We start from the raw sequence: 20208 nt of genomic DNA, 5'->3' as shown, positions 1-20208 counted from the left end.
CATAATTCATCTCCAGAATCTTTTCATCATCTTATACTGAAGTCTATGCCCATTAAGTAATAGGTCCCTATTCTCTCCTCCCTCTAGCCCCTGGGATCATCATCCTATTTTTAGTGTCTGAATTGCACTTCTAGGTCCTCAAATTAGTGCAATCATACAATATTTATCTTTTTGTGTCTGGCTTTTTCACTTAGCATAATGTGTACACGTTTTATCCACGTTGTTAGCACGTGTCAGAATTCCATTCCTTTTGTAAGGCTGAACAATATTCCATCATATGTATATGTTGCATTTTGCTTATTCGCTCCTCAACAGACATTTCAGTTGTTTCATCCTTTGGCTGTTGTGAATAATGCTGCTATGGACGTGGGTATACCAATGTCTGCCTAAGTCCCTGCATATGATTCTTTTGGGTATATACACAGAAATGAAATTGCTGGATCATATGGTAATTCTGGGTTGAATATTTTAAGGAACCACCTTCACATTCACCACTGCAACTGTGCTGTTTTCCATCCTCACCAGCAGCACACAAAAGTTTCAGCTTCTCTACATCCTCACCAACACTTGTTTTCTTTATTTCTCTTTTTGGTAATAGCCTACTGGGTATGAAGTGGTATCTCATGGATTTGACTTGTGTTTCCCTAATGATTAGTGATGTTTATCATCTTTTCATGTGCTTATAGGCCAGCTCTATATGTTCTTTTGGGGAATGTCTATTCAATTCCTTTGCCCAGTTTTAAATTACATTTTGGTCTTATTTTGTTTTGTTGTTGGAGATCTTGATATATTCTGGTTATTAATTCTTTTCAGGTACATGATTCACAGATATTTTTTTTCTGTTCTGTGGGTTGCTTTTTCTCTCTGCAGACATGTCTTTTGATTCACAAAAGCTTTAGATTTTGATGAAGTTCTACTTGTCTATTTTTTTCACTTGTTGCCTGTGCTTTTGGTGTTATATCCAATAAATAATTGCCAAATCCAATGTTCTGAAGCTTTCCCTTATGTTTTCTTCTTAGAGTTTTATAGTTTGAACTCTCATATTTAGGTCTTTGATTCATTTCGAGTTAATTTTACATATGGTAAGGTACCAACTTAATTCTTTTGCCTTTGGATATCCAGTTTTTTTCCAGCATGCTTGTTGAAAATTTTTCCATTTGCCAAGGTCTTGGCATCCTTGTTGAAAATCATTTGATAATGTATTCAAGGATGATTTATGGACTTCCTATTCTGTTCCATTGGTCTGTATGACTGTTGTTATGCCAGTATCACACTCTTTTAATTATTTTAGCTTTGTAATAAGTCTTGAAGACAGGCAGTATGAGTCCTCCAATTTGTTCTTTTTCAGATTATTTTGGCTACTTTGGGTCCCATGAGAATTTTAAGATGGATTTTTCTAATTTTCTATTTCTGCAAAAACTGAAAATTTCTTTTTGGTAAGTCTGGCTAAGGGCTTATCAACTTTATTGCTTCTTTCAAAGAACCAGCTCTTATTGTTGATCTGTTCTACTGTTTTTTTGTTTGTTTCTATATCATCTACTTCTGCTCTAATCTTTAGTATTTCCTTTCTTCTGTTGATGTTACACTTTATTTGCTGCTCCTTTTCTAGCTCTTTTAGGTGTAAGGTTTGGTTGAATATTTGAGACTTTTCTTGCTTCTAGAGTAGGTCTGTATTGCTATATATTTCCCTCTTAGGACTGCCTTTGCTGCATCCCAAAGGTTTTGGACTCTTGTGTTTTCATTTTCACTTGCTTCCATGTATTTTTTTTTTATGTATTCTTTAATTTCCTGGTTAACCCATCCATTCTTTAGTAGGACATTCTTTAACCTCTGTGTATATGTGGCCTTTCCTAATGTTTTTCTTGAGGTTGACTTCAAGTTTCAAAGTATTGTGGTCTGAAAATATGCATGGTATGATCTCAATATTTTATACTTATTTAGGGTTTATTTGTGACCCAGGACGTGATTTATTCTGGAGAATGTTCCATGTGTACTTGAAAAGAATGTGTATTCTGTTGCTTTAGGATGAAGTGTTCTGAATATACCTATTAAGTCCATCTGTTCCAGTATGTCATTCAAAGCCATCGTTTCCTTGTTGATTTTGTGCTTAGATAATCTGTCTGTTGCTGTGAGTGGGATGTTAAAGTCCCCTACTATTATTGTATTATTTTCAATGAGTTTTATGTTTGCTATCAATTGACTTTGATATTTGGGTGCTCCGAAGTTGGGGGCATAAATATTTATAATTGTTAGATCTTTTTGATAGATATACCTCTTAATTATGATATGATGCCTTTCTTCATCTCTTGTCACAGTCTTTGGTTTGAAATCTAGCTTGTCTGATATAAATATGGCTACTCTGGTTTTCTATTGATGTTCATTGGCATGATGGATGTTCTCCATCCCCTTCAATCTGCAGATGTCTTTAGGTCTAAAATTAGTCTCTTTGAGGCAGCATATAGATTTTTTAAAAAATCTATTCTGATACTCTATGTCTTTTGATTGGAGCATTTAGTCCATTTACATTCAGAGTGTTATTGAAATCTATCTTATTTATCTCTATTCTAAACCTTGATGGTGCCTTCCTTCCATTAGCTTTAGGTTTAGTTTTTTTTTTATTCTTTTCTAGTTTCAATGTATAAAGTTAGGTTTTTGATTTGAGATCTTTCTTCTTTTTTAATGTAAATGGCTACAGATATATATTTCCCTCTTAACACTGCTTTCACTGCATCCAATAGAGCCTTGACATGTTGTACTTTTGTTTTTATTCACTTCTAAATATTTTTAAATTTCCCTGGCGAGTTCTTCTTTGAATTATTAGTGGTTTTAGTGTATTGTTTAATTTCCACATATTTGCAAATTTTCCAGATTTTAAAAAAGATTTATTTATTTATTTTAGAGAGAGAGAGAGAGAGAGTTAAAGTGAGAGCTGGAGGAAGAGCAGATGGAAAGGGATGAACAGAGTCCATTCTGAGCAGGGAGCCCAATGCAGGGCTCAATCCCAGAACCCAGAGATCATGACCTGAGCCAAAACTAAGAGTCAGATGCTTAACCGACTGAGTCACTCAGGTGCCCCTCCAGTTTTCTTTTTGTTTTTGATCTCTAACTTCATTTTGTTGTGGTTGGGGAAGATAACTTTGTATAAAACTATTTTTTTTTAAATCTATGAGACTTGTTTTGTGAACTAACATATGTTCTATTTCGAGGATTGTCCCATGTGCATTTGAGAAGAATGTGCATTTTTCTGTTGTTGGGTGAATTGTTAAGCATATATCTATTAGATCTAGTTGGTTTATTGTGCTGTTTAAGTTCTCAATTTTCTTACTACTTCTGTCTGGTTGTTCTATTATTGGGAGTGGGATATTTAAATCTCCAGTTATTATTGTAAAACTGTCTATTTCTTCAATTCTGTCAAATTTTGCCTCATATATTTTGAAGATTTGTTATTAGGTGCATTAATGTTTATAATTGCTATATCTTCTTGTACTGAGCTTTTTATTAGTATATAATTTCCTTCTTTATCTTCTGTTAACTTTTTAAACTTAATTTCTATTTTGCTTGGTGTTGGTAAAGCCATCCAGCTTTCTTTTAGTTCTATTTGCATAAAACATCTTTTTACATCTTCTCACTTTTAATCTGTTTGTGTTTTTGGATCTAAAGTGAGATAATGCATATAGTTAGTTCATATATATTTTTTAACCCATTTTGCTGATCTCTATCTTTTGATTGGACAGATTAGTCCATTTACATTTATAGAAATTACTGATAAGAAGGACTTAATTTTGCCATTTTTGTCATTTGTTTTCTTTATACCTTATGGCTTTCTTTGTCTCTCATTCTCTTCATTACTGTTTCCCTTTGTATTTAGTTGACTTTTTTTTTTTTGCAGTAAAATGTTTAAATTTCTTTTTCATTTTCTTTAGTGTATGTTCTATGGCTACTTTCTACATGGCTATCATGGGCTTTACATTTAATGTCCTAAAGTTATAATACTCTAATTTGATATTATACTAGCTTAATTTCAACAGCATATAAAAACTCTGTTATTCTATAACTCTGTCCCTATCCCATCAACTTATTGATATCACAAATTGCATCTTTATACATTGTAAGCCCCAAAACAGACTAGGGGGACCTGGGTAACTCAGTCAGTTAAGTGTCTGCCTTTGGCTCAGGTCATGATCACAGGGTCCTGGGACTGAGCCCTACATTGGGCTCCTTGCTCAGCAAGGGAGTTTGCTTCTCCCGTTCCCTCTATCCTTCTCCCCTCCTCACCAACTCTGCCCCTGCTGCTCATGCTTTCTCTCTCTCTCTCTAATAGATAGATAGATAGATAGATAGATAAATAAATAAATAAATAAATAAATAAATAAATAAAATGTTTGTAAAAATCCCAAAACATAGACTAATAATTTTTAAAATGAATTTGTTTTTTTAATCAGGTGGAAGTTAAAAAGTGAGATTACAAACCAAAATTACAACTTTTTTTTTAAAGATTTTATTTATTTATTCATGAGAGACACACAGAGAGAGGCAGGAAGAGACAAAGACAGAGAGAGAAGCAGGCTCCATGCAAGGAGCCCGATGTGGGACTCGATCCCAAGACCGTGGGATCATGCCCTGAGCTGAAGGCAGATGCTCAACTGCTGAGCCACTCAGGTGTCCCTGATACAACTAACTTTGATGATTGTCCTTGTATTTCCTTTTTTTGGAGATCTTTATTTCCTCATATGATTCCTAGATACTGTCTAACATCCCTTTATTTCAACATAAAGGACTCTCTTTCACATTTCTTGTAAGGCAGATCTGGTGGTAATGAGTTCCTTTAGCTTTGTTTATCTAGGAGTTTGTGAATTTCTCCCTCATATTTTGAAGGACAGTTATGCTAGATAAAATTCTCAGTTGAAAATTTTTTTCTTTTATCACGTTGAATATACCATTCCACTGCCTTCTGGCTCTCAAGTTTCTGATGAGACATCTGCTTAAAATCTTACTGAGGATTTCTTGTATGTGACAAGTCATTTCTCTCTTGAATCTTCAAGATTCTCTTTGATTGTAATGTATTTCTGTGGGTGTCTCTTTATGATGATAGAACCTGTAATTTATAAGCTTCTTGGATTTGTAGATTTGTATCTTGCATATTCAGGAAGTTGTGGGGCATTATTTCTTCAGAAAATCTCTGTGCCCCTTTCTCTCTTCTATTTCTAAGACACCCACAATGCATATGTTTGTCTGCTTGATGGTATCCTACAGGTTCCCTGCACTCTGTTGACTTTTCTTCAATTTTTTTTCTTTGTGTTTCTCAAATTTAATATTTCAGTTGTTTATCTTTACATTCACTAATCTTTCTTCTGTCCGCTTAAATCTTTTGAATTCCTCAAGAATTTTTCATTTTACTTATGTAATTTTCAACTAAAAATCTCTGTTTTTCCTCCATGTTTTCAATCTCCACTTATGTTTCCATTTTGTTTTGTCATACATTATTTTCTTGAATTTGTCTTTAGCCTGTTGAGAATTTTAAGATAGTTGTTTTGAAGTCTTTGTCTAGTAAGTCTGTCATCTGATCTTCCAGATTTAAAGGAAAAAAAGAGTATATTTTTCCTTTAAATGGGATCTATTTTTCTGCTTTCTTTTTAATATCTTGTGATTTTTTTGTTTAAAACTGGAATATTATAATATGATAAATGTGAAAATCAGATGCTTCCCTATCACAAGGGTTTGCTATTAAAAAATTATTATGGGGTGTTTCGTTTCTGGGAAGCAGGCAGAAGTATACATTTAAGATCTTAGTTTTTTTTTTTTTTTTCAGAGCCTATATCTTTCCCTGAGCGTATGCGGTGACTTTATAAATTGCTGCACATAGTGGTTGCTTTTGAATGTCTTAATCCTAAGTGTTTGGTTCCCAAATGGAAAAAAATGGAAAAATGAAAAGAATTATGAATAAACTTGGCTTCTTTAAATTCCTTGGAAGTCACTTCAGCAAGTGGATGGCACTTCCAACAGTGGCAGCCCACCTATGGTCTGCGCTGCCCTCTGCAATCAGAAGCAGCAATCAATGATCAGAATACAGATTCCAAATATTTGAGGGACAAGGTCCTTTTTTGACTACCCTGGCTCCCAGAAGTTGCTTCAGGAATGTTGGCATGGATGCCGCCATAGGGTTGGGGGTTGCATAGCCACTCCTATGCTAATTGTTGAGATTGACTAAAGTTAGTCTCAATTTATAGACCAAACTTTCCCCTGGAAGCTGCAGGCCTTTAAATAGATTGTAGAGTTCTAAAATAGTTACATCAGATGGATTCTAACAGAACAATTGTTGTCTAGACGGAGAGATGGATTTCTGGAGATTCCTATTCGACTGTCTTCCCTGATGTCATTCCTCTACTATAAGGTTTTGGACCATTTCCAGTAATATCATCACAAAATCAGGCTAGAGGTAATGCTTGATTACTGTATGATTTAGCAAAGGAATCACTGACATCATTCATGTTGATTGATCTTGATTTTGTTTATCTTGCTTAAGAAGAAAGTGAAGCAACACAGAAGTATGCCAGAACTTCACTTGTTTAGTAACAATGTGAGAGATTTCTTTGTTGAATTGGATAATAGTTTCCAAATACTGAGAAAATATTTCCTCATGTTTTGTACTATTCATAATGTAACACTAAGAGACACAACACTCTTAATTTTAATGTTTAAGAATCTGCATTCTTAACATTTCCTTCATATTTTCCTAAAACTAGAACAGATCAGACAACTATTTTTATAAAGAACCACATAGTAAATATTTCTGCTTTGCAATGACTCAACTTTAACAACATAGTACAAATTACTGATAGACAATACATAAACATGGCTATGCTCCAATACAACTTCATTTATGGGTGCTAAAATTTGAAATTTTTTTGTGATTTTCACATGACATGAAATATTACTCTCTTCCATGAAATGTATAAACTAAACATTCCCGATACTCTTCTAATTGCACACCCTGCCCCAACTCCTCACATTCTTCCACAAACCCTCTGTTTATAGTTCTTCATACCGCTCACCACAAGCTGAAATTATTTTGTTCATTTATATGTTTTCTTTTTTACTCTCTTTCTCTCCACCTTTGAAGGTGAGCTTGATGAGAACAGAGAGACCTTATAAGTGAGCTTCTTATCTCTAGTACCTATAATGGCACCTGGCATCTAGTAAGTGCTTGCAATTTTTTTTTTAAAGAAAGAATGAAATTCAATAGTAAATCCCTATTCACCTTGCTGTCACTTACATTCTGGTATGTATTTTTACATCACAGAGCCAGAGAATATTTCACATTACAAATAATGTGGAGAATTCCCACTCCATTTTGCTCCTAGAAAAGCTGCAAAGAGCTATGCCCTGAGAGCATGTTCATGTCTGCAGGAGGTCCTAAAGCTCCTCATAGAACGAAAGCAGTGTTTCAGTCAGGGCAGCTGTATAAGGCAACGCTCTGTTGGAGTTGGTTAAAAACTATTTGTGAGAAATGTTTTCCTTAATGTTCACAGCTTAATGGAAAGTTGTTATTTTAAAGGTGCTGTACGAAACCAGTCCTGTTCCTCGAGCAGGTTGTCTATGAAACAGCTCTAAATGAGTTTCAGGCTCTCCAGGGACTTTTTTGATAGAGACCAAATTTTACAGTTCCTGACTTGGCCATGTTTGCTCAGGGAGATAGTCTTATTTGTCCTGCTCAGTAATTGTGAGGCAGAGCTTCCTGAGAAACCAACCAGCTTCACGAAGGACTACTGTGCGTGTGGCTGACGCTTCTGTCCTCCTCTCAATGTGTTTTAAATCTGTCTTCTGACTCGAGGTGGATCTGCTGACCTGTGAAACTTTGAATAGGTGTCACTACAAGGCTCACTCTAGTAAAAGTTATCATCTTTAAAATTGACCTGTGTCCCTCTCATGGTCGTGGAAACGACATCTGGAATCATATCCAAATAGAGCATTTTCAGGATTCTTTGCCACTTGTATCATTCGTTGCAGAGTTTATATGGTAACATAATCTTGTTAGTTGGAACGTCAATATTACCTAGATCAACAAGCACTCTTACAATTTGTAGGCTCCAGAGCCATATAGTTTAAGCAGATTTTCCACAAGTGTCTCAGACTCATCAGGTAAAAAAAAAAAAAAAAGAAAGAAAGAAGAAAGAAAGAAAGAAAGAAAGAAAGAAAGAAAGAAAGAAAGAAAGAAAGAAATGAAATATTCCTTCCCAATCCCACTGACCTGGTTTCCATGCCATGTTTGCTACCTCTGTCTTTCTTTTATTCTTCCAGTCTCTCAAGCCAGCAGGGCCTGTGTTGCTCCAGTTACTACTCTCCCTGGCATCTCACATCCAATAAGCACTGAGTGCTGTAGTTTCTCTGGAACCATCCATCAGAAGGCTCCCCACCTGTTCAACTCTCCACACCTCTATCTTCCCACAGTCCTGACCTCACGCCTACCTTTCTTCCACTTTCAGGCCTGTCTTCATGCTCTGCCCTCTACCTTAGAGGCCCTCCTTCCCCTGTGCCTCCTTTGTCCAGCAGTAGCCCCCCCACTTCTGTGATCTTCCTCAGGTTTCCCGTCCAAAGTCTGCACTCTAGAACTTTCCCTGACCAGTACTCCTCCAAGCCAGGCAAGGTGCCTCTCCTACCTGCATCCTCTGCAACTCTGCCCATCCCTGTTGTGCTCTTTCTCTTCCTCTTTGTTTTCCTGCTTCTTACTGGGAAGAACTTTGGTTCTGTCCATTTTGTGTCCTTGGCACATCATGGAGTCCCTTGCAGAAAGTGAATAAGGAGGATCTCAAACTCCATGAACATCCTGAGTCCATGGGCAAGGAGAGGTGGCCAGAGAAGGGCGCCCTTGTCACCCTACTCTTGGCCAGCATGAAGAAGGTTTGGCCCCCAGCCCCAGACAGTAGCAGCTATTGTAAAGCGTGGGAACTTGGCCAGCAACGTAGGGAGAGGAGGCCACTGCAGAAGCTGAAAGGGTCTTCTGTCAACATATTACCTCTCAGGAGCTGGGTCAAGAGAGAGTGTGTGGCTCTGGAAGCCATAGCACACCATGGCCTGCAGTAGGCCTTAGAAGGTTTCTCAGGCAGCAGCAGGCAGAAGGCCAAGGGAAGAGTCTGTCTGGGCTGGGAGACTGTGGAGGCGGATGGAGGCTGGTCCTGGAGAGGCAGCCCCCCTGGGTGGGGTGGGGGGGGAAGCACAGGCGCTGGAGAGCAGCCTCGCTGGAAGCAGGCAGGAGAGCCACTGCCAGTGGGGCTCCAGATCTTGTGTGCGGCCCCCAGGGAGTGAGCGCACCAGCTTGCCCTGTGAGACCCCGGCTGGGAGAAATCCTTTTGGCATAGATACTAGGCCCATATAGGACCTTCCTTGTTCAATACACAGTGGAAAGGAAACAGAAGCAGCAGCAATGCAGAGGGCATTTCTTCCTGCTGGCTCGCAGCTCCTGGCCCCTGGAGAGCTCGGTATCTAAGGCATTCTTGCTCTCTAGAGACACCGGCCAGGGACCCCAGACCAGAGGCTGGGGGCAGGGAAGAGGCTAGGATGCTCCTTTTCTGCAGTGCCCCTAGGGCTCCATCCTCCACAGGACAGGTCTTCCTCTCCCTTTGTGGTCACAGCACCCGTCCCCATGCAGATGCAGATGCAGCCACCGCCAAGGAGCCTGGCTCCGCCCCCTCCTGCCCCCTCCCGCCCCCACCCCCCCAGCAGCGCCTGGGCTCTCATCGCCTTTCCCACCCTTGCAGCCGCTGCCTGTCTATAATTTCCCTGTTTAAAATATCCAGGGTGTTGATGCTTTCCTGATTGAACTCTGACTCATACAGGCCTAGGAAGAAATTCTCCAACACAAGAAGGAAAACAGTACTCAGAAGGCAGAGGGAACATCATTTTATAAAAGATTTATTGCAGGAAAAGGAAGTCGTATTTAGGCAGCATCTGCTATGGACTCAGGCAAATTTTTAAAAACATGGGCTTTATGAAATGGGACTGAAATCAGTCATCAAGCTAAGATTTATTTTATTTTAATTAATTAATTTATTCATGAAAGATACACACACATAAAGACAAAGGCATAGACAGAGGGAGAAACAGACTGCAGTGAGCCTGATGTGGGACTCAATTTGGGACTGGATCCCAGGACCCAGGGACATGCCCTGAGCTGAAGGCAGATACTAATCATTGAGCCACCCAGGTACCTCAAGCTAAGATTTTCTTAAAAAGCTAAAATGGCATAAAGAAGGAATGTTATGAAATACAAAATGAAATAAAAGGTCTGAATTGCTCTTTTGGAATATCAACTTAATAACATGGAAGAGAAGCTTAAAAAAAACATGTCACAAACTCAAGAGGAAAGGGGGGAAAATATTCTGAGAGAAGAAAATAGTTTTAGAAGCCATCTTTGTAAACCTAGTAAAGAGTTTTATATTTTGCTAAAACATAAGCTGGAGTATTTATTACAAAGCCAAGGAATCTTTGATTAATTTTTTAAAAAGTTGGATCTTGAACAAAATATAAATGTGTATCATAGTTTGTATCAGGAATTCTAAAAACCAGTTGTGAAACAGATTCACCTGAAAACTGTTAAACAAACAAAAATTTATGAGCCGTGTCCTCAGACTTTTATTGAGTAGGTCTAGGACAGAACCTGAGAACCCGTAATTTATTTTTTTTAAAGATATTTATTTTTTTTGACAGAGAGAGAGAGAGATAGAGAGAGAGAGAGAGCACGCACAAGCAGAGGGGATATCATGCAGAGAGAGTGGGAGAAGCAGGCTTTCCACTGAGTGGGGAGCCCAGCTCAGGGCTCGATCCCAGGACCTCAGGATCATGACCTGAGCCAAAGGCAGATGCTTAATCAACTGAGCCACCCAGGCACCCTGAGAATCTGTAATTTAAAAAAATTATGTCAGTTCATTTTGATGCAGCTGGTCCTGACCAGGGTTGTAAAACTACTGTTTTGAACAAAAAGTTAAATTACTGCACCACCCTGTGGCAGTATACCCCTAATAGCAGACTCTGTGTGTTGGGGATGGTTTGGAGTGGTACCTGGCTAGAACAGGACCTGATTTCTTCTTCTTCCTCCTCCTCCTCTTGTTTTTTACATTTATTTATTTATTTAATTTTGGTAATCTCTATACCCAAGTGGGACTCAAACCCATGACCCCAAGATCAAGAGTTCTTTGTTCTTCTGACTCAGCCAGCCAAGTGGGCAGCAAAAATTAGTAACTGTCTGCAATGTGGGAAGGAAGAAGGAGATGATTATGTGAATTGGGCATGAAAAGGCAATAGAAGCATCAACTTCCATAACGAATTAAGACCCAAATACTCTTCAATTGATGTTGGAATGGGACTCACTTTTTTGAGAGAAATCCTAAGCCTGTCCCTGCTGCAGATCCTTCTCTGGAGGGTCATGCTGGCCTCATGGACTCACTCACTGAATCCTTAAGACACTCAGACCTAAACAATGGCAAAGAGGTGTTTCCTCAACATCCTGTGAAAAATTCTTTAATCACAGAGGAAAACCCGAGGGAAATCGGCATAGAACATACTGAAAGAGGCAGTTCACCCTGTGATACCTCTACTGAGCGCGCCGCCCAAAAGTCACGGGCGCTGGTGGGAAACCTGACTAGCAAATCCAGCCTTGTTTTGAGACCTTCTTTTCTAGGTGTCAGTTCAAAACTGCCCTATTTAACAACCACCATTCAGGAGTGGGTTTCCCCTCCCCCACTGACCTTAGACATTGTGATGTCCAGACCAGGAAAAGCTGAACCCTATTTCACACCTACCTAGGTCCTTGTTCTTGGTTCCAATTTCCTTTTTGAAGTTCCAGCTTCTTTCCCAAAAGAGCTGGCCCAGGAATCGCTCTGTCTTTCCAGTGAGACTCCACCTACCAACGAGGGTGCAGTCCAGCCCTTGTAGATTCAACAGGAAAACCGTATTAAAACACAACACGGCCATGTCAATTTCATTCTGTGAGCTATTCAAATACTATAAAGAGCTGTTTCCAAAAAGAAGTTTTCACATCGGGGTGTTGGAGTGTGTGTGTGTGTGTGTGTGTGTGTGTTTTGAGTTTGCTTTTAGTATTGGAGCACTGACTTCAACTCAGAGACAAATTACCAAGTAGCTACCTACACCAGAAAGGGAAAAGAATTAATTAAAGAGGAGTTAGAATGTAAAACAAAAGTGTGCGGCCCGGTTAGAGAAATCGTGAGCTTGTCTAGAGTATTTCTGATGACAATAATGGCAGAAGAGTGAAATGTAATTCCAGCTACACATTAAGCTAGGAGGGCAGTGCAGGAAGCAGTCAGCTCCGTTCTGGTTTAACGTGATCAGGAGCCTTCCCTCTGGGATGAGATGCTAAATCCACTGGCTCCTTTCTGAAAGGTCCTAATGAGCCAGCTCGAAGCTGAGGCTGTTTCTCCATTGGTCAGTCTCCAATTCCAGACAGTGGATAAACAAAAAGCTTCCAATGTATTTGGCTTTGGGGGTGCATGATATACGATGGTAGAGTTTTCAGTAGCAGATTTCCTTCCTAATGATGTTTTTCTTAGGCTAATAAGGCAGTCCCCCTCTATGCGCCAGCACATTTGTGGCTGCACCAGCCAGCCCCTGCCTCAGAAGCTCTGCCACTCTGGTTTTTGCCACTGTTACCTGCTCACATGCAAGTTCCTCTGATGATTCTTAACAAATGTAAGCAGATAAATGCAATTCAGCTCTATTTCATATATTCCCCAGAACCTGGAATTGTCTGTTGTGACTACGTAAAATAAGTTAAATATATCCAGTATACATATTGGCATGTTATCTCAGTCCCTTGCTTTTGTCTATGTGACAAATACTTATTTTCGGAGAGATCTGAAAATTAGCTTTATATGAACCAGCATTGGTTCTAACTGGGAGTCATTGGGTAGAGACTCCTATTACCTGAAAGCAAATTTACCAAACATCAATTCACCTAATGACCAGTTTCCTCAATTAATGAGGATTTCTTCCCAAGTTTGGTTTCACTTTGGCTTCTCTGTGGGTCCCTGACCCTGCCCACCCTTGTCCTGGTCACTGCCATTTTGTATATGAATGGGTGGTTTTTGGCTCACTGTCTTTTCTACTCCAACGATTTGCCCCTGGCTTGGTTTGTGTGTTTTCAGCAGGATCTGCCCCTGCCTCTTGAGCATTTTAGAAAGAGGAGTGATCCTTCCTGAAACACTGTTCAGGGCCTTCTCCATTTTTGCTGATTCAACCAGGCAGCTGCTCCTGAAGGGCCCTGCCCTTGCCAGGTGCCTGTGCCTGCCCCCTGCTCTGTAGGGAAACCACAGCAAACCGGCCACCTGGTGGGAGGTGGTTGGTTAGGCCAGGGCAGGAGGTCACCCTGTGAGCAGCCCCAGCCCAATAGGCAATTTGGAACTTTGATTCCAGGCTCCCTAGCCCACTGCCTACAGAGGCTGCTGTTTCCTGGCCACCATGGCTCAGTGAGTCCTCTGGAGGGAGCCAGAGAGGGACAGGAGACCCTGGCGGTGCCTGCCCAGGTCTGGGAACATGCTTTTGTTAAGTCTCAGCTAGTGTTGGTGGGAATTGTCACACTCACCTTCAGGGCTGGGAGGACTGCTGCTGGGAGTGTCACAGCCTGTAAGCGAGGCCAAGGGCCCTGGGGTTGGATTGTTCTGAGGAGAGGGGTCAGAGGGAGAAATCAAGGTGGACCCCCAAGAGGGAGGTCCAGGAACAGAGACATGAGGAGAAGCCTGGTGGAGAGGGATCCACCTGGACATAGTCAAAGGGCCTCCTATTCTGCATGAGGAGAAAAGATTCTGGGGCAGGACCCTAATGACGTGCATTTACTCAGGTTCACCCAGAAGAGGTAAATGTGGAGGAAGTAAAAGTCCTGAAGTTACTTCTTTCTGATCTCCTTTTAAAAAGTAATATATAGGGGCACCTGGGTGGCTCAGTGGTTGAGCATCTCTTTTGGCTCAGGTCCTGTGATCCCAGGATCTTGGGATTGAGTCCCACATCAGGCTCCCTGCAGAGAACCTGCTTCTCCCTTTGCCTATATCTCTGCCTCTCTGTGTATCTCTCATGAATAAATAAATACAATCTTTAAAAAGTAATATATAGCTTTTTTAAGAAGCCACATAAATATCATTTTTAAGTGTACAATTAAGTGGCCTTAAGTACATTCACAGTGTTGTACAACCATCACCACCCTCTATTGCCAACATTTCATTACTCCCAGAAAGAAACTCTGGGAAACTCCCATTAAGCAATAACTGTCCACTGTCCCTCCCCAGCCCCTGCTAAACTTTACTTTCTATCTCTATGAATTCATCATTCTAGGTACCTCAGTTAGGTGGAATCATACAATATTTATCCTTTAGTGTTTGGCTTATGTCACTTAGCGTTATGTCTTCAAGGTCCGTCTATGTTGCAGCATGTGTCAAAATTTGATTCTGCTTTATGGCTAAATGATATTCAATGTCTCTTTTTTGACTACTGGATTTCTCCCACTTTGCAAAAGTGGGTGCTCCATGGCATATATGAAGCCATGGGTCTCATCAAAGACTGTCTTTAAAAATACACCAGGGCTGGTGGAGAAGTGGCCCCTGGCAGCTTAGGGTAAGGAAAAGTAGGGTTGCATCTTAATGAATCCACTCTGCCTTTCCACAGACACCTCCTCCCCATCTAGAACTGACCACATTTCACCTTTCTGAGTTGGGCAAACTTGGAAGAATGACTCGGCAAGGAGTTAAGTATATGGAGAAAGATGATCAGAATCCATTTTAATCTGTGCTTATACCTTAAAAGAAAAGAAATGTTCCTAATTTGTGGTTATTTACAACACTGTAAATCAAGCAAATGCCATGAAGTGCCAATAAAAATTTTTAAAAATCAGCCTTAAATAGCTAAACTCTCAAGAGCAGCTCATAAAGTGAGGCTTGGCAGTTGTTAGGTAGTTATGGTTAAATTGACAGTCCTTTGGGGAGTTAAGATATCCAAGAAGCAGAGGTAGTTAAGACTATAAGTGATAAATGGTTGGGCTTGTTGGTTGAAGAGATTTTATAGCACACATTTAAGCTTAACCGCCTGTGAGAAGGTGAACAGGAAATAGAGGTTATCACTTCTCCATAGCCACTCCGTTCATTATGGACCTTAGGGGGTCTTGCAGCACACTGGGAAAGGCAAGGTGGAGGCTATTTAAAGGAGGAAACCATTTCTAAGGTAATATGATATTGTCAGGCCGAGAGTGAGATAGGGAGGGAGGGAGAGAGGGAGACGTGCAAATCTAGTAAAGGTACAAAAAAAAGTTTTAAAAAAATCACAAAAGGAATTTTTAAGACCACAATAAAGAATAGTACTTAAAAATAGCAAGAATATAATTTGCTCTGAGACTTCTGAGAGATAGTGGTGCAAAGTTATACTTGCTTCACTCCCTTTGCCAGACCCTGCCCCAGGTACAAACAAGAAGAAAAGCAGACAGCCAAGTTCCATATCTGATGAAACTTGACTGGGGCTCAACCACAGAATATGATGAATATCTATTGTACGCAGTGATGTTTTGACCAAATAAATTCTACATCTCAGGCAGGTTATAGATGGCTCTAAAAGTAAGTGAAACAAAATCCTTAAGTAGCCAACTGGCAATCCCTTACATGAAAGACAAGTACTTGGGTCATGAGCAGATCACAGGAAAGGGGGTAAATGTTGATGGGCATTTATTTTCTTAACATAGAGCTAGAAGGGAAGGGGGGCTGCAAGACTTACTTTCTCCTATCCAGAAATGGATTAGAAGTGAGACAGGTGTGAAAAAAAGACAGAAAACATGATCTGGTTTGCAATTGCTGACCTGAGTCAGTTGAACAAAGAAGTAATCAGTAAGAGGGCCATATTTCACTCTGAGCCTTTTCAAGTCCTGCCTGGAAGACGTGCTCATCCTGGAGAGGGAAATTATGCCCTTACACAGACACAGAGCAGATTTGCTGAGAAATATGAGCACGGTGTTGTTTTGAATTACATACCTGGACTGAGGCTGCCAGGGACACTGTGTCCTCCCCGGTCCCACAAACATTTTTGAGCAAAGAGTAGCAGTAAATATAAAGAAGAGAAGGTGGAACCTGAATGTTATTTTCAAAAAGGACAAAATCAGACATAACAAGCAAAATGCAAAAGAAGAACCTATGTGAAAAGAAGCTTTCCAGGAAAAAGAAGAATACTTATGACAAATACTACTCTATGTACTCTAGCTAGAAGCTAAAAAGGAAATACACTTTGAAAAGAATCTCCAAGAGGGCATGAATGATATAACTATCACAGCAGAGAGAATAATAAAGACATGAAAAGTGAGCCTTTCAGAGCAAGAAGGAAATACAAGATAACTTAAAAAACAAAACAAAACATAGAGATGTGAAAACAACAAAAAGAAAACTCAATACCGCTAAACAGGTAGGAAAGACTGACACAGGAGATTTCCCTGGAATTCTAGTCTACTCTTTTAGTACACATTACTGATCCCCAACACCCAGCAGAGCGTCTGGTGTAGTGCAGGTAAATAATTGGATAAATTAATAATCCAAATGGCAATTTTGAAGAAGCAAACAGAAAAGGAAACTTAAGAAATAATTTAGATAAAAGAATTTTTTTCCTGAACTAAGTTAGATTTCAGTCTGTAGATCCAGAAGACACAGAATGCTCCAGAATGCTTCAGACACTTTCTGGTTAAGTTACTGGACTTTAAGTATAAACAAAGAGTTGTAATGGCATTCAGGCAAATAAACAAACAAGCAAACAAAGCAAGTAACATATTGGGAGAATATAAGGCTATATCAGAGTTTCTAACAACAGTATCTAGTCAATTAGTAGCAGAGCAGTAATAAGAGTTCCAAGTGCGAAAGTAAGATCCGGACTTGAATGCTTTTCTAGATCATTATGAACATATAAGGGAACAGAAGACAGCTTCAACCTGAGGGAATACAACATTTATGAGCTTATCTTAAAAAAACAGTAGTAACAAAATCCATCCAATCAAAAGATAAACCAGAATAGAGAATGCAGGAAGGGGAAGAAGCATATGAAAGGACTCGAAGTAAACATTAAACCCATTTCCATAATGGTGGGGGTTATGATTTCAGAGAATAATTTAAGAAGCACGAATATTGACAATGCAAAATTAATAGGAAATTCGTTTAATGGCATGGAGAATGAAAGGAAGTATAAGAATTTTAGTGACTTCATCTTTCATATGGAGGATTCAGCAGATAGTACTTAAAGTGTGTAGCCTGAGAAATAAAGATGGGGAAATGGGAGCCTGCATGTGCATCCTCAGCTGCCCCCATCTGAGTGCCTCATTCCCAGTTCCTATTCAATGCCTCAGGAAACTACTCTTATCAGGCAGCACCTGTAGAGTTAAGAGGAAAGAGAGAGAGAAAGAGTGAGAGACAGAGGGGGAATGCAAAGAGGAGAGGAAGAGAAGAAAATCAAGAAAAAGTAGGAAGGAGAGGAGAAAAAGAAGGAGGAGTTCTTGTCCAGACCAGAACATGAAAAACTATAGAGAAGAGCCTCAAGGTGAGCATGGAGCTCTAAGTTCTTAGAGAAAGCCTACTGTGAAAACAGTTCTCTGAGAAGAAGGCAGCTTAGCCAGGGGGAGGACCTGACCTTCAGTGCACTGCGGGATTGCTAAGCAATTAGCCAAAGTCTTCCTACTTTTTGCAGTTCTGCAGCCTGGAGAGCAGAAGGGATGACTCTAGGTGCCTTAACAGGGGATTGCAGCTTGCCAGCTGGTCTACTTCCTGATCACAAAGGCTGAAGATGTCTGCTCCACCCCCTACTCATAAGTTTCCACTGCTTACAATGAATTTGGGTTTCATGCTGAAGAAAATCTTGAGCACACAATGAAAATGGTGATTGAGTAACCAGAGAAAGAATAACAAACACAATAAACGGCACAGGCAGTTTCTACTGAAATGATGGATGGAGGAGAACTATTACAACTGGATAATAAATAAGCAGACAAACAAATGCATTTAAGGAGATTCGAGCATAATATTTTACAAGATATTTACAAGATACCTGCTGCACGTATGTGTGTACACATACACACATACACACAAGCACAAACATATATACATCTGATAAAGGATTCATATCCAGAATGTACTAAGAAATACTTTGAAATCAAGAAGAAAAGAACAGACAACCCAATATCACAATGGGCAAAAAAGTTGAACAGGCACTCCACAATATATAAATAGTCCATACATACCAAAACCACAATTACATATTAATTAAATTTGATATTAAATAGTATTCATATTAAATAATATATATATTTAATATTTTTTGTTTTAATGTTAAAAACACAAATTAGAACCACAGTGAGATGCCTCTTCAAATCTGCTATAATGTCTAAAACATTAAAGACTGTCAAGTTTGCTGAATGATTCAAAGGGGCACCTGCACCCCAGTTTTTATAGCAGCAGTGTCCACAATAGCCAGACTATGGAAAGAGCACAGATGTCTATAAACAGATGAATGGATAAAGAAGAGGTGATATATATATATATATATATATATATATATATATATATATATAATAGAATATTATTCAGCCATCAAAAAGAATGAAATCTTGCCATTTGCAATGATGTGGATGGAACTAGAGGGTATTATACTAAGTGAAATAAGTCAATCAGAGAAAGAATGATATGATTTCACCCATATGTAGAACTTAAGAAACAAAGCAGATGATCATAGGGAAAGGTAAGGAAAAATTAAATGAGATGAAATCAGAAAGACAAACCATAAGAGACTCTTAATCAACTGGAGCAACTGAGGATTGTGGAGGAGACCTGAGTGGAGGGATGGGATAACTGGGTGATGTGCATTAAGGAGGGCACTTGATGTAATGAGCACTGGCTGTTAAATGCCACTGGTGAATTACTAAACTCTACCCCTGGAACTGATAATACACTATACGTTAATTGCATTTAAATAAAATATATATAAAAAATAAAAATAAAATAAAAAGCTGGCAAGTTTGTAGATCAAGTAGGTACCTCAGATCCTGCTTGTGGAGATATAAACTGGTATCACTATTATGGAAAATTGTTTGATAATATCCACTACAACTATAATATAACTCAGTAAGTCTACTTCTACCTAGCAGAAATACAAAGATTTGCCAAAAGAAATGTATAAGAATATGTTTATAAGGATTATTTGTCATAGCTCCCCAAATGGAAAACAATCCAAATGTCAAGAGTGGGGTGTATTACTAATTTATGGTATATTTGTAAAATGATAATGATTCATATAATGATGCAACAATATATAGCAATAAAAAGGGTGAATTGTTGTATTCAATGAGATGGATGAATCTCAATAATCCAATATTGAGCAAAAGAAGACAGAAACAAGAGTAGAACTCTATGACTCCATTCACAATGTAGTACAAAAATAACTACCAGTGAATAAAAATTAAGATACATGAAGGAAAATAAAACTGTTGAGGATCAAATGAAAGAAGAAAATTGGACAATAAAGCTCAATATTGCAAGTGTCTATTGACCTATATATTCATGCAATCCACAAATGCCCACATCATTTTGGAGGGGGGGAATGGGGATCTGGTAAAATAATTTGTCAGGTATCTTTAAACATTAAGATGAAGAAAGAGCCAGTAAAATTATGGGAAGGAATAATAGAAATGAAGGACTCTATACTCATTACCACAGTAAGAAACTGAATAAAGAGTTCAAAAGCAACCATTTAGAGTAGTGGATTATCTAGCAAATAATTTTGAGACACCAGCTATGTTTCCTTTTGAGGGATGAAGGTGGGGGTATTCAGTGAAGAGCCAGATAACTAGTTCACTTTTTAAAATTAATTTTTTAAATTTAGACTTTAACTTTTTTTTTTTTTTAAGATTTTTTATTTATTCATGAGAGACAGGGAGAGAGAGAGGCAGAGACACAGGCAGAGGGAGAAGCAGGCTCCATGCAGGGAGCCCGATGTGGGACTCGATCCGGAGACTCCAGGATTACACCTTAGGCCGAAGGCAGGCGCTAAACCACTGAGCCACTCAGGGATCCCCAGACTTTAACTTTTTATTTATTTTTTATTATTTTTTAAAGATTTTGTTTATTTATTCATAGAGACACAAAGAGAGAGAGAGAGAGAGGCAGAGACACAGGCAGAGACATAGGCAGAGGTAGAAGC

General features: G+C 39.1%; 1 long non-coding RNA gene across 2 annotated transcripts; it reads left to right on the top strand.

Annotated features, from left to right (window-relative positions):
- The first annotated feature begins 6325 nt into the window (after window positions 1-6325).
- On the top strand, window positions 6326-14863 carry LOC102155544. 2 transcript variants are annotated; one of them, XR_005355258.1, is made up of 4 exons: window positions 6335-6436; window positions 7121-7196; window positions 12561-12699; window positions 14665-14863. It is a non-coding gene; the product is annotated as an uncharacterized LOC102155544 (long non-coding RNA). The 2 variants fall into 2 exon arrangements; XR_005355257.1 differs by lacking the exon at window positions 7121-7196 and having other exon boundaries at window positions 6326-6436.
- Window positions 14864-20208: the final 5345 nt, after the last annotated feature.

This window comes from Canis lupus, chromosome 2 (genome assembly GCF_011100685.1).
Source record: "Canis lupus familiaris isolate Mischka breed German Shepherd chromosome 2, alternate assembly UU_Cfam_GSD_1.0, whole genome shotgun sequence".
Lineage (NCBI taxonomy): Eukaryota > Metazoa > Chordata > Mammalia > Carnivora > Canidae > Canis > Canis lupus.
The sequence above is the reverse complement of the archived record's forward strand: the minus strand, read 5'-3'. Positions and strand labels throughout refer to the sequence as shown.